Genomic DNA, 13,694 nt, shown 5'->3' with positions numbered 1-13,694 from the left:
GTCAGCAGTGGAGCTGGGTTCAAACCCAGGACTGACTCTGAACTCACACACTCCTCATATGCTGTCTCTGAGCGAGTATCCATTAGTCCAGAAGTTTCCCACCACTCTGGTCAACCCAACAACTCTTGCACAGAGTCCCTTACACAGTTCCCCTTTTGGAACGTGTTTGTTATATTATTTAAGATATTCCATTCTGCTAGAGAAAATCAGAAATACAAAGAAGAATAAATGAAACAAGTATAGAAGCAAATGACTTATGAGACAGAATTAAGCTTGCGAGGCAGAATTCATTACATAGGTTAAGTGTATATAAACATAGGGCGACATGTTAGCATAGATTAAATAGAGCATGTGTCTGCTGAGCTTAGAAAGAGTTGGAAAGACAAAGAGGTAGCAAATATTTGAGACCCACCAAATATACATAAGGCACAGGAGTTTCCAAATAGTCGTAATATAGTCAATATACACGAGGCACTCAATATTTATGAGAACTGAAATCAGCCATCCATTGCTGACACCCATTCCAGTCCTGCAAGTCCTCTGCCAAATGAAATCCAGAGCTGCTGGCAGGGTAAAGGATGAGTTACCACCATGGGCCAGGTGTGACTGCCCCTGAATCTCCAAATAGAACAAGTTCACTGTGTTGGCCCAGGCACTTTTCACCTGCCAAGCTCCTTGTTCAACCTCAACTCTGATCTTGTAACCTAACCATCAGCAGGAAGACTCATGTAGCAGAGAGTTGAGGCTCTGCATTGCCCACTGCACTTTCTCTCTCTGAGCCCACACGGCAGCTCGTGGTCCTTCTCTTACTACTATCAATTAGTTGGAGTTAGCATCTGAAATGACATCTATTTGCTATCCTAAAATCTAAATTGTTGGTTCTCACCTCTGGCTGTAAATCAGAATCACTGAAGAGCTTTTACAAAATACAGGTGTCTGAACTCTACCCATATGGATTCTGATTTCATTGTTCTGGGAGAAGAATGAGGCATTGTTAAATTCTAAGAGCTCTCCAGGTGATTCTAATGTGTAGGCAGGATTGAAGGCCACTGGATGAGATGATCACTATAGGGGCCTAATAGGGACCAGCTGATCATTATAGGGGCCTAATAGGGACCAGATGTTGACACGAAGATGGAAGAAATGATTGGGCCACTTGAGCCAATCTCTGGTGGCAAGAATATTAGATGGAGTTCTGCATATTCTGGGTGCAGGAAGCATGGCCATTTTTCCCTGTTTGCACCCTCTCCTATGTCCCTTAACTACCCACCTCACTCTTCTGGCTTCAAACTGTGTATTTTAAGTTAATATACTAAACTATGTGATTCAAGCATCTTAACTTGGTCCTTGAGCCTTTCAGTTACATGAGATTTTTCTTTGTGATAGCTGGTCTTGGAGTTAGCACTGTATGAAGATAATTTCCCATGGGATACCTTTGGGCAATTCTTTTCCCCTCAGAGGATGTCCTCAACACCAGATTTAGGAAAGCGAGCAACAGATTTGGAGTCAAGTCTCCTGCATTTCAGAATTATCTCAGCTACTAACCTCTTCAAACTTTCATTGGCTCTAGATCTGTCAAATGAGAATGCTAATCCTTCACTCATAGGATTGTTGTCAAGGTTAAATAATGACAGAGGTAAAAATGTTTTGCAAAACCATTGTCACTTGTATGACTTTTGTTGTGACACGCAGACATAATATTTTTCTTAATTTATATCTCAGCATTGAAAGAAATCCTAATTCCAGTCTTTTGGTGACAGGCTTACTCTAACTTGGAAAAATGAGAGTCCCAAGGATTTAGCAGGACTGGGGATGTGCCGCAGGTCCTCATTCCCTCAGTGAGGTCACAGAGGTGCAGTTCACAGCATTGGCACCGTTGGGAGGAATGCCCACTCAGATCAAGGTACAGACTATTTCCATCTCTCTGGAAAGTTCCCTGAAGAGACTCCCATTCCCAGCCAACACTCCACCCACCCAGATAACACTATGTTGACTTGTATCAGCACATATTCATTTAGCCTCTTCTTGAATTCAACATCAGTGGAACTAGAAGGGATCCCACTCTTTTCTCCAGACTTCCTTGCTCATGGCTCAGCCAGGCAGGACCAGAATGGACTCAGAAGCTGCAGCATAGCTGAGCTGCAGTGGCTGAGACAACTGCTCGAACCCCAGCTGTGATCAATAATTGATTGCAAGGATGATGTGCGGACATGAATCCCGGTGCCCTTCATCAGGCCGGGCAGCCTCAGGCAGTGGACCCAGTGCAACCTGTTCATAATTTTAACACATTTCACATGCACAGTTTGTTTCACCTCTCAAATAAATTAATTATGGAGACTTTAAAGGATTTTCAGAGGGAATCTCATTACTAACTGCACATTCTGCCCTCCCAATCAATAGTCTTTTCATTTTTATGTAGCAAGTGGAAGAGAAAAAGGGGATTAAAAAAATTTCTTCCATTTCATCATATCCAGCTTTGGCATTTAATAAGTTCTCTGAAACATGCTCAAACTCTCAATTCCCACTGTGTGATACTGGGCAAATTAATTAACCTCTCTGAGCATCACCTTTAGAATACCTCCGCCTTGAATGTCCATCACCCTTGTTGTCCACATGAGAAACTCCTATTCATTCTACAAAATCCTACTGCATGCATAAAAGGTAGAAGTTTGACATGGTGATATCACACTTTAGAGTCAGACAGTCCTCCTAGATTCAAATGTTGCTTCAACTTACTAGCTAAGGTGACTATGGTCAAGTTTCTTAAGCCTCAGTCTCCTCATCTACAAAATGGTATCAATATACATGAGTCACATGTAGTTATGAGAAATAAGTGATAGAATGCATGGAAAGCCACTTAGCACAGGCAGGGCTGGACATATAATATGCGCTCAATACCTATTGGTTATTATTATTCATTTATTCTTCAACTATGTAACACAGACACCATGCTTAAGTAGAAGCCTTCCATGACCCATTACCCCAATCCAAACTACCTCTCTTGACTGCATTACCTCTCTGCTTTGTGCTCCTTCTAATAACATTTGGGTCACATTCTGTTTTATATTTAGTGGAGTGGACTGTCTCCCTCTGTAAATGCTGAGCTTGGAGCAGGCAGGTACCAGTCTCATTTGGTTTTGCACTCACAGAGCTTAGTAGGGTATGTGGCCCACAGCAGACACTCATGTTGGTTGAACAGTTGGCATTTAAAGCCTCAGAATACAGGCTGGTGCAAGGTGCTACAGGAGCATGGAAGAAAAAGAGCCTAGTATATATCAGGGAGTTATGCAAAAGTGCTAGAGAAGGTGTCATCTAAGCCCGATCTTGAAGGATGAGTTGGAATTAGCCAAGATACAGAAGGGGAACTGCACAGCTGGAGAGTTCCCTGAAAAATGCTGCCACACGTCCTGAGTCCTGGCTCTCAGTGCCTGGGAGAGCAAAGCTGCAGAAGAGGCCTCCAACATGCAGGTGCCTGTAGTCACAGCACCTAGGGGTGCCCCTGGCAGCAGACACTCCATGAGCCTTCAGACTAGAGATGAAGGTGGGAGCCAGATCTTATGGATCTGTATGCTAAGAAGCAATGAGGTTACAGATGCTCCTCAACTTACAGTGGGATTACATCTCAATAAACTCATCACCAAGTGAAAATACCCAACATTATAGCTTAACCTAGCCTACCTAAAACATGCTTAGAACACTTACAGTAGCCTACAGTTAGGCAAAATCATGAAACACAAAGCCTATTTTTATAATAAATTGTTGGATAGCTCATATAATTGACTACTACACTGAAAGGGAAAAACAGAATGATTGTATGGGTACTCCAAGTATGGTTTCTACTGAATGCATATTGCTTTCACATCATCATAAAGACAAAAAAAATTAAGTTAAACCATCACAAGTCGGGGACCATCTATATTTTGTGGGGGACAAAGGTGCTCCTGGAGAAACACATTCAGACTTGTATCTTAAAACAAATCCCTCAGGAAACCAGTAGACTATGGCCTGTAGGGGAGGTGTTGAGGCTGGAGATTGCAGGAACGGTGAGGGTGGCCCCTGCCTGCTCTGCCCATTGTCATATCTCCCAATGACTGGCATGTGGCAGATGTGCAGTAAGTATCTATGGAATGACCAAGGGGATCACTAAGAGCCTGGCCTGGGGATCACTTAGGAGAAGTCCCTGTCACTGAGAAGCAGTAAGAACCTGGACCAGGGTTGTCCAAAAGAACTTTCTGTGATAATGGAAATGATCTGTGTCTGAGCCAATTAATGTGGTAGCCACTAGCCACATGTGGTTACTGAGCTCTTGAAATGGGACTAGTGCCACTGAGGGACTGAATTTAATTTAATTTATAGCAATGCCCCACTTCTCTGATATGAATTTTCTGTATTAGTTCATTTTCATACTGCTTTAAAGAACTACCTGAGACTGGGAAATCTATGAAGAAAAGAGGTTTTATTGATTCAGTTCCACAGGCTGTCCAGAAAGCATGGCTGGGGAGGGGTCAGGAAACTTACAATCACGGCAGAAGGTGAAGGGGAAGGCAGCATGTCTTACGTGACCAGAGCAGGAGGAAGAGAGAGCAAAGAGGGAAGTGCTACATGCTTTTAAACAACCAGATCTCATGAGAACTCACTCGTAATCATGAGAACAACAAGGGGGAGGTACACCCCCATGATCCAATCACCTCCCACCAGGCCCCTCCTCCAACATTGAGGATTAAATTTAAGTATTGATTTCCCCCACTTGGAATGGGTCTATTTACCCAATACCTGTACCCCATTGTATCTCAAAAGTAATTAACTTGTTTTTTATTTTACAGGCTCATAGGCAGAAGGCACTTGCCTTGTCTCAGATGAGACTTTGGACTTGGACTTTTGAGTTAAGGCTGGAATGAGTTAAGACTCTGTGGGACTGCTGAGAAGGCATGATTGTGTTTTAAAATGTGAGAAAGACATGAGATTTGGAAAGGGCCAGAGGCAAAATGATATGATATGGACACCCAAATCTCATGGCAATTGTAATTCCTAGTGTTGAGAAAGAGACCTGGTGGGAGGTGATTGGATCATGGAGGCAGATTTCCCCCTTGCTGTTCTCATGATACTGAGTGAATTCTCATGAGATCTGATTGTTTAAAATGTGTAGCACCTCCCCCTTCACTCTCTCTCTCCTGCCACCATGTGAAGAAGGTGCTTGTTTCCCCTTCACTTTCTGCCTTGATTGTAAGTTTCCTGAGGGCCTCCCAACGATGCTTCCTGTACAGCTCTTTTCTTTATAAATTACCCTGTCTTGGATAGTTTTTTTTTTTTTTTTTTTTTTTTTTTTTTGAGATGGAGTCTCACTCTGTCACCACACTGGAGTGCAGTGGCGCGATCTTGGCTCACACTAACCTCCACCTCCCAGGTTCAAGCAATTCTCCTGCCTCAGCCTCCTGAGTAGCTGGGATTACAGGCACATGCCACTACGCCCACCTAATTTTTTTGTATTTTTAGTAGAGACGGGGTTTCACCATGTTGGCCAGGCTGGTTTCGAACTCATTACCTCAAGTGATCCACTCATCTCAGCCTCCCAAAGTGCTAGGATTACAGGTGTGAACCACCGCACCCATCCAGTTCTTTATAGCAGTGTGAAAGCAAACTAATACACTAACCATTCATCATTTTATTTTAACGAGCTTTGTAGACTCATCTGAATACTTTTATGTACCATTCTTGTGCACAAAAAGTAATATATATGTAAAATAAATTATTTACGGTATTAATTAAAATGCTTTAAATCTGTGTTAAACTCTGCTAAATCCCTTTTTGACTCAGACTGGGTAATGTCTATTTTTTCTTTTCCCATATGATATCACACTCTGTGCCATCAAATGCAGTGATAATATAGCATTTCTTGAAAGAGTGCTGCACTACCGTCTCTAAAGGTATTATTTGGAACCACTGACACCCATCCTGCAAGTCTTGGTGCTGAAACTACCTTTACGAAGAGGTATCAATGGAAAGTTTTCAAACACAAACCTGCATTTATATTCATTCCTTGAAAGACCTTGGAATAAAGACCAAGTCCACAGCTTTATGAGCAATGACAACTACATCTCAACAGCCATTTGGCTGACATCTATTGTAACATTCTATTGACTGTGAGACATATCCCGAAGTTAAAATACAAAAATTGCTCTCAGAGCCAGTGAAATTTAGTTTGTGCCAGGCGCTTTCATTCACATTCAACTGATATCCTTTATACTTCTGTGATGAAACAGACACTACATTAGGCACCAAATTACATCAAGAAATAGGCTGTAGAATGCCCTGAAGTCGAGACTATAGTATCTTATAACCCTCACAAGAACCCTGCAAAGATGAGAGATACCCCCACTTTACTGATTTTTTAGCACATTTTACTATAATCCCCATTGTACAAACAATTCTAAGTACAATTTTGCTTTGTAGGTTTTATAATTTAGTGGTGGAGCTTAGATAGCACACCTGGTATTCCTTACTTTTAAACATACATGAAACCCACTAAAAAAGTAAAAGTAATAGTAACACAACCCAGAACTGAACTGAACAGAGATTTAGCTGTTTCTACATAAAGGTTTTTACCAATTTTTTAAAAAATGAATTGTAGATAAATATCAAAGGCCCACTGTATCATATCTCTTGCACGAAAGTATGCTTATACTAGCTGTATCCAGTTATTATTCCAATGTGTGAGTACAGACATTCTCAACTGAACTATTTTATAGTCACCAAAGGACGCCTTACATGTTACTGTAAACAGAAAAAAATATTTTTAATAGCCACACTATAAAGTAGCAGTCAGGAGCACAGACTCCAAAGCTAGGTTGCCTGGGTCCAAATCTTGTGCTGCTCACCAGATGAGCGACCTGGGCAAGTTATTTCTCTTGTCTATACCTCAGTTTCCTCTACTGTAAAGTGGAGATGATGATGATGATTGTATCCCTCTAATAATCTGTTGAGTATTAAATCAGTTAATGTGCATAAAGCATTCCAAACAATATATTGTATATAGTCAGCACTATATGAGCATTAGCCAAAATTATTCTTATACCCAGATAATTTTTAGATCTCAATTGGTGTCCAACAGTATTACAGTCAAGATCCCAGTGCCCAGGAGTGACTGAATCAATCAATAAATGAATGAATGGATGTTGCTTTTACAAGGGGCATTTCTGCGTAAGGGAGCAGCACGTTGTCTTCGCACCAATTGGACAAATACTCTGACCACCCTAGACATGCACATCAGCAAGTGAGTTCTTGTACCATGAGAACTAAAGAGAACTCAGTAATCATTTTGTCACTTACATAAAATCCAGTTCCAATTTTAAAATATCCTGTTTATAAAAGCTTGACTGAGTTCACTTAACTCTGAATATTTAAACATTATTTTCTATAGTGCCTCCAAAGAATTAAGTGTCTTCAGAAGAATAACTTTCAATTAATACTCAACAAGTAAAAGGGAACTAGTTAAGATCGACACCCATTTTTTCCCTTACTTTATAATTAATGGAGTGATTGCTTTGCTTTGGCAACTACAACTATGAAAAGAAAAAAAAAAAAAAACACAAGCTTCAGGGTTGGATACTGGGAGAAGTGTGTGAAATACAGAGTTCTACTTACATATTCAGTATTCTACAGTCTCTTCTCATTTTTCCTGAGACTTTGTTTGAAAGCTTCTGCCTTTGCTCCATTTTCACCCAATTTGCTGAGAACAATGCTTTCAGCCTTCTGAATTTGTTTTGCAGGGAATTCAGACATGAGCATGTTGCAGCTTTTAGAAATGTTTAAAAAGAACTGTCTCTCGGCCTCTATCAGGGGATTAAGGGAAGCTGGGAAGCTGCGCTGTTCAGAGCCGCATGGAGGAGCTGGTGAACCAAGGGACAAGGGGAAGGAATGTTATAACTTAAAAGTTATCAAGGAGAATGGAAAATGAAATTCAGTATTGGATCATCACAGGTAGGTAAGAAAACCCCAGTTCTGATCTGGTACTTGGGTACCAGTAGTCACAGTTGGTCTTGTCTGCCCAGCATCCATTCCATCATCTTTACTTCCCTTTGCAGAGTTCCTCATGCCTCACTGTCAGCTTGTAGATATCCAGTGGAACTGATCACTCTCATCCCTAGAATGACCATATAATTTATCTTCAAAATTACGGCATTGTGAGAATAAATGTTTTTAAAATTGTAATTATGTAATTTTTGAACTATGTAGTGACCAATAAATTGATTTTATTAAACGGATGGGCCTATGAAATAGTCCTCTTCAAAAACTATTTTCAAAAATACATTTTTTCCAAGAAATAAAACATGCACAACCATTAGAGCAAAATATGAGGTGGGGAAGAGGGGCATCAAATTTTATTTATATTGATTTTCTGAACATTAAAAATAACAAGCAAAATAATTATTCTTCATACATCATTAGGTATTTCAATCTCTTTCTTTCTTTTTTTTTTTTTTTTTCGATACAAGATCTCACTCTGTTACCCAGGCTGGACTGCAGGGGCCCGATCATGGCTACTGCAGCCTCAATCTTAGTCTCAAGCATTCCTCCCACCTCAGCCTCCTGAATAGCTGAGACTACAGGTGCATACCACCACATTCGGCTAACTGTGTGTGTGTATATAGAGAGATGGGATCTCACTATGTTTCCCAGGTTGGTCTAGAGCTCCTCAGCTCAAGCAGTCCTCCCATCTTGGACTCCCAAAGTGCTGAGATTACAGATGTGAGCCACCATGCCCGGCCCAATCAGTTTCTTAACCATATCTGTCTCTAATACAATGTCAAGGGTATTTTCTGAAGAATTAATGATCATTTTTAATATTTTCGTAAAACTGCATGCACTATGACACTGGTTGAAAGCTTCAATAGACTCTCTTGTCTGTAGATTCAAACATTTCCCATATCTAATTGTTGATAAGTAGTAAGGAAAAAAGTATGCCAGGCTGAAGAGTTTTTTTGGTTGTTTTGTTTGTTTACTGTGGATATACTTTAGTCTTTTTTGTTTAGAACTGAAAACTCTTGGAATTCAAAATTAACATCCTTTCCAGTGAGCTTCTTATAGACACCAGAAAAAGTCTCAACTCTGTATTCCACAGTGCTCTGCTGTGTTTGTCTGAATGAACCTTCATGAGCCGGCTGCCATCTAGTTTCATGCAGATTCTCTTGTGCACAATTTCACTTGGGAAAACCAAGTCCTCAAGGAGGGGAATATGCATCGCTGTCGGAGTACGACTCCTGGGACGCTTTTACTTATTTTTTGTATGGCTTTTTTGAGTTGCCTTAGGCAAAATTCTCCTCTGAATAATAAAAACAACATTCTTCCCCACTGAACTTTTTCTCCAGTTCATGTACTAGCCAGATGTGGATTTTCTAGAAACACTCAGTTGAGGAACAGGAATAAAGATGATGATAGCTTTCTGACCACCACCAACTTCAATTTACTTGGCTGCCGTGATATTCAGCTCCCTGAGCTGAGCCTGAGGTTCATCTCCAGCTTCAGAAGTGCCTGGAAGAGCTACTCTCGAACATATGCAGCTTCTCGCAGCTGGGATTCACGATCTTGATGCTCGAACTGAACATGGCCTCTTTGCTGAGCTATGGCTTAAGGGGCCCAAGTATTATACAAGGCTTCTCAAATTCCAGCAGCCTGAAGAGATTTCTTTACATCCAACATCAGCTTAATCACAAAAATTTTGCAGTTTTGTCATTATGCATATGTTTAAAAATTACATAAAATTGACAGGAAAGCTCTATTTTGATCCATAGAATATCACAGCCTATTCAGATGCATTTCTGAATTATGTGTATAGTACAACCAATTCCATGTACAATTTTCCTTGATAGGTTTCAAATTTAGTTTTAAAAAGTTGTTTTAACCTGACATCATGTTTTTCCAAAAATTGTAAATGTATTTATTACCCTAAATAATTTTATCTTCAATGTTGATCTTTCTAACTTAATCTACAACATCCATAATAATGTCAAATGTTTCACCATTAATAGAACAAACTTCCAAATTTAGTTTGTTTTCAATAATTGGGTGAAAAATGCAAACCCTTATAGATATTAACTAATTCTAGAAATTAACTTTTCTATCTGAACCATCTCAGAACATGGATATAAAGCTGGCACCCATTTAACTGTCTGCAAATTTCTTTTTAATGGAGACAACACACTAACAGCTATCGTATTACTTTTTGTATTGCACAAGAAAACTTGGTATAAACAATGAGCAAACTGAATTTAGAAGAGCAGTCACTTGATCTAGAAGAAGAGTCATAATTCGGCCAGGTGCGGTGGTTCACACCTGTAATCCCAGCATTTTGGGAAGCCAAGGTGGGTGGATCACGAGGTCAGGAGATCAAGACCATCCTGGCTAACACTGTGAAACCCCATCTCTACTAAAAATACAAAAACAAAATTAGCCAGGTGTGGTGGCGGGCACATGTGGTCCCAGCTACTCAGGAGGCTGAGGCAGGAGAATGGCATGAACCCGGGAAGCAGAGCTTGCAGTGAGCTGAGATCGCGCCACTGCAATCCAACCTGGGCGACAGAGCAAGGCTCTTGTCTCAAAAAAAAAAAAAAAAAAAAAGAAGAGTCATGATTCACAGAGGGATAGACAAAAGCACCTATGGCCATGGCACGTGTTAATTTATCATTGTAAGTCACAATCTTAAAATAACTACCAACACTGGAAGTACATCCTGATGCTCCCATAGACTTGTGCCTTCTGGTTTTCAAGTGGTCAGTGATAATATTATGCCCTCTCCCATACCTATGATAAAGCTATGATAAAGTCAATAAATGTCTTGTACAAGTTAACCTTTATCATCAACTTTCTTGTGTGTTTTTTGTTTTGTTTTGTTTTTTGTGGTTTTTTGTTGTTGTTTGTTTTGTTTTGTTGAGACTGAGTCTCACTCAGTTCCCCAGGCTGGAATGCAGTGGCGCAATTTTGGCCCACTGCAACCTCCGCCATCCAAGTTCAAGTAATTCCCGTGCCTCAGCCCCCTGAGTAGCTGGGTTTACAGGCACGCACCACCACGCCCATCTAATTTTTGTATTTTTAGTGAAGACGGGGTTTCACCATGTTGGCCAAGCTGATCTTGAACTCCTGATCTCAAGTGATCCACCTGCCTCGGCCTCCCAAAATGCTAGGATTACAGGCATGAGCCACTGCACTCGGCCTATCATCAGCTTTCTTGAGAAATTAACATTCATTCGCTAATTTTTCAACAAACTACATTTTTTAACTCATTGATGTTAAAATAATATTAAAAGTCACTGCAAAATAGAAAAAATATTACTAAACAATGAAACAAATAGTTGCAGATTTCACCACACAGTAATTGACAAAAGCACTACGGCAGGAACATTCAGATTATTTTCTATTATAATGCGAGCCATATGGAGGAAACGAGTGCACGACATAGAGAATATAATGTGTACTACCACCCAAGACCAAAAGAATTTGCAAGCCCAAACTGCTCTTCCCTAAGCATCCAGCTTACTGCCCTTGAGGACAGGTATTAGTTATTTTATGCCAGAGTCCAGACAAGAGAGTCATCATGGCTGGATGACTTTTAGATTTAACTACGGACTAAACTCAAGCATCTTCACTACATATGTTTCTCTCATATGACGGGAGTCGTCTACGGCAAAAGGTGGAAATACAAAGTAGAGGTCTACCAAACCCATTTCCATGTATTTTTAATGTCACTATTAATAACATTTTATTAAAAATAAAGAAATCAGGGTAAATGCTAAACCACCCAAGAAAGACAACAGGCACAAACTTAGACCCTCTCCTACAAACCAGAGCACATGATCATCAGAGAGACAGGCGTCTCCTAGCCTGGCCTATCAGAGCTCTGCAGCCTCCTGGCCACAATGATTGGTTCCAAGTTGAACACATGACTCTTGTTGAACCAGTAAGAATCAGCTCTAGATCTTTTGCTGGGAACCCTTTTTTTTTTTTTTTTTTTTGAGATGGAGTCTAGCTCAGTTGCCCAGGCTGCAGTGCAATGGCATCATCTTGGCTCACTGCAACCTCCACCTCCTGGGTTCATGCAATTCTCCCGCCTCAGCCTCCCGAGTAGCTGGGATTACACTCAGCTGGGATTACTGCCTGAGCAAGGCCCAAGACAGGAATGAAAACGCATTTGTTAAGCCATCTTCTGATGTGCAGCTATCACTCCAGGCCCATTTTAAAGGCTTGAGCAGTTGAAAAGGACAAAGAGATGATCTGCTGGTCAACAAATCTCAAGTATTTATCTAGCAGGGATGGTTTAATATACACAAGTCAATAAATGTAACACATCACATAAACATATGATCATCTAATAGATGCAGAGAAAGCATTTGAAATCCAGCATCCCTTTATGATAAAAACTCTCAACAAGCTAGATATAGAAGGGACCAACCTCAAAGTAATAAAAGCCATATATAACAAACCTACAGCCAACATCATCCTGAATGGGGAAAAGTTGAAAGCATTCCCATTAGAACAGGAACAAGACAAGGATTCCCACTTTCACCACCCCTGTTCAACATAGTTCTGGAAGTTCTAGCCAGAGTTAATTAGGCAAGAGAAAAATAAAGGGCATCCAAATTGGAAAGGAGGAAGTCAAACTATCGCTGTTTGCAGATGAGATGATTGTATATCTAGAAAATCCTAAAGACTCCCCCAAATACTCTTAGATTTGATAAATGAATTCAGTAAACGATCAGGTTACAAAATCAATGTATACAAGTCAGTATCACTGCTATACACCAACAACAACCAAGCTGAGAATCAAATCAAGAGCTCAATCCCTTTTTAAAGCAGCTGAAAAATAAAATAAGAAAGTAACTCGGGGCGGACCAAGATGGCCGAATAGGAACAGCTCCAGTCTCCAACTCCCAGCGCGAGCGACACAGAAGACCAGTGATTTCTGCATTTTCAACTGAGGTACTGGGTTCATCTCACTGGGAGTGCCAGACGATCGGTGCTGGTCAGCTGCTGCAGCCCGACCAGCGAGAGCTGAATCAGGGCGAGGCATTGTCTCACCTGGGAAGCGCAAGGGGGAAGGGAATCCCTTTTCCTAGCCAAGGGAACTGAGACACACAACACCTGGAAAATCGGGTAACTCCCACCCCAATACTGCGCTTTAAGCAAACAGGCACACCAGGAGATCATATCCCACACCTGGCCGGGAGGGTCCCACACCCACGGAGCCTCCCTCATTGCTAGCACAGCAGTCTGTGATCTACCGGCAAGGCAGCAGCGAGGCTGGGGGAGGGGCGCCCGCCATTGCTGAGGCTTAAGTAGGTAAACAAAGCTGCTGGGAAACTCGAACTGGGTGGAGCTCACAGCAGCTCAAGGAAACCTGCCTGCCTCTGTAGACTCCACCTCTGGGGACAGGGCACAGTAAACAATAACAAACACAGCAGAAAGCTCTGCAGACGCAAACGACTCTGTCTGACAGCTTTGAAGAGAGCAGTGGATCTCCCAACACGGAGGTTGAGATCTGAGAAGGGACAGACTCCCTGCTCAAGTGGGTCCCTGACCCCTGAGTAGCCTAACTGGGAGACATCCCCCACTAGGGGCAGTCTGACACCCAACACCTCACAGGGTGGAGTACACCCCTGAGAGGAAGCTTCCAAAGCAAGAATCAGACAGGTACACTTGCTGTT

General features: G+C 41.3%; 1 pseudogene; it reads right to left on the bottom strand.

The window, feature by feature from the left end:
* Positions 1-8,972: 8,972 nt before the first annotated feature.
* Positions 8,973-9,602, bottom strand: LOC103246313 (small ribosomal subunit protein eS7-like; annotated as a pseudogene).
* Positions 9,603-13,694: the final 4,092 nt, after the last annotated feature.

The sequence above is a fragment of the Chlorocebus sabaeus genome, chromosome 27 (genome assembly GCF_047675955.1).
Source record: "Chlorocebus sabaeus isolate Y175 chromosome 27, mChlSab1.0.hap1, whole genome shotgun sequence".
In the NCBI taxonomy this organism is placed as follows: domain Eukaryota; kingdom Metazoa; phylum Chordata; class Mammalia; order Primates; family Cercopithecidae; genus Chlorocebus; species Chlorocebus sabaeus.
The sequence above is the reverse complement of the archived record's forward strand: the minus strand, read 5'-3'. Positions and strand labels throughout refer to the sequence as shown.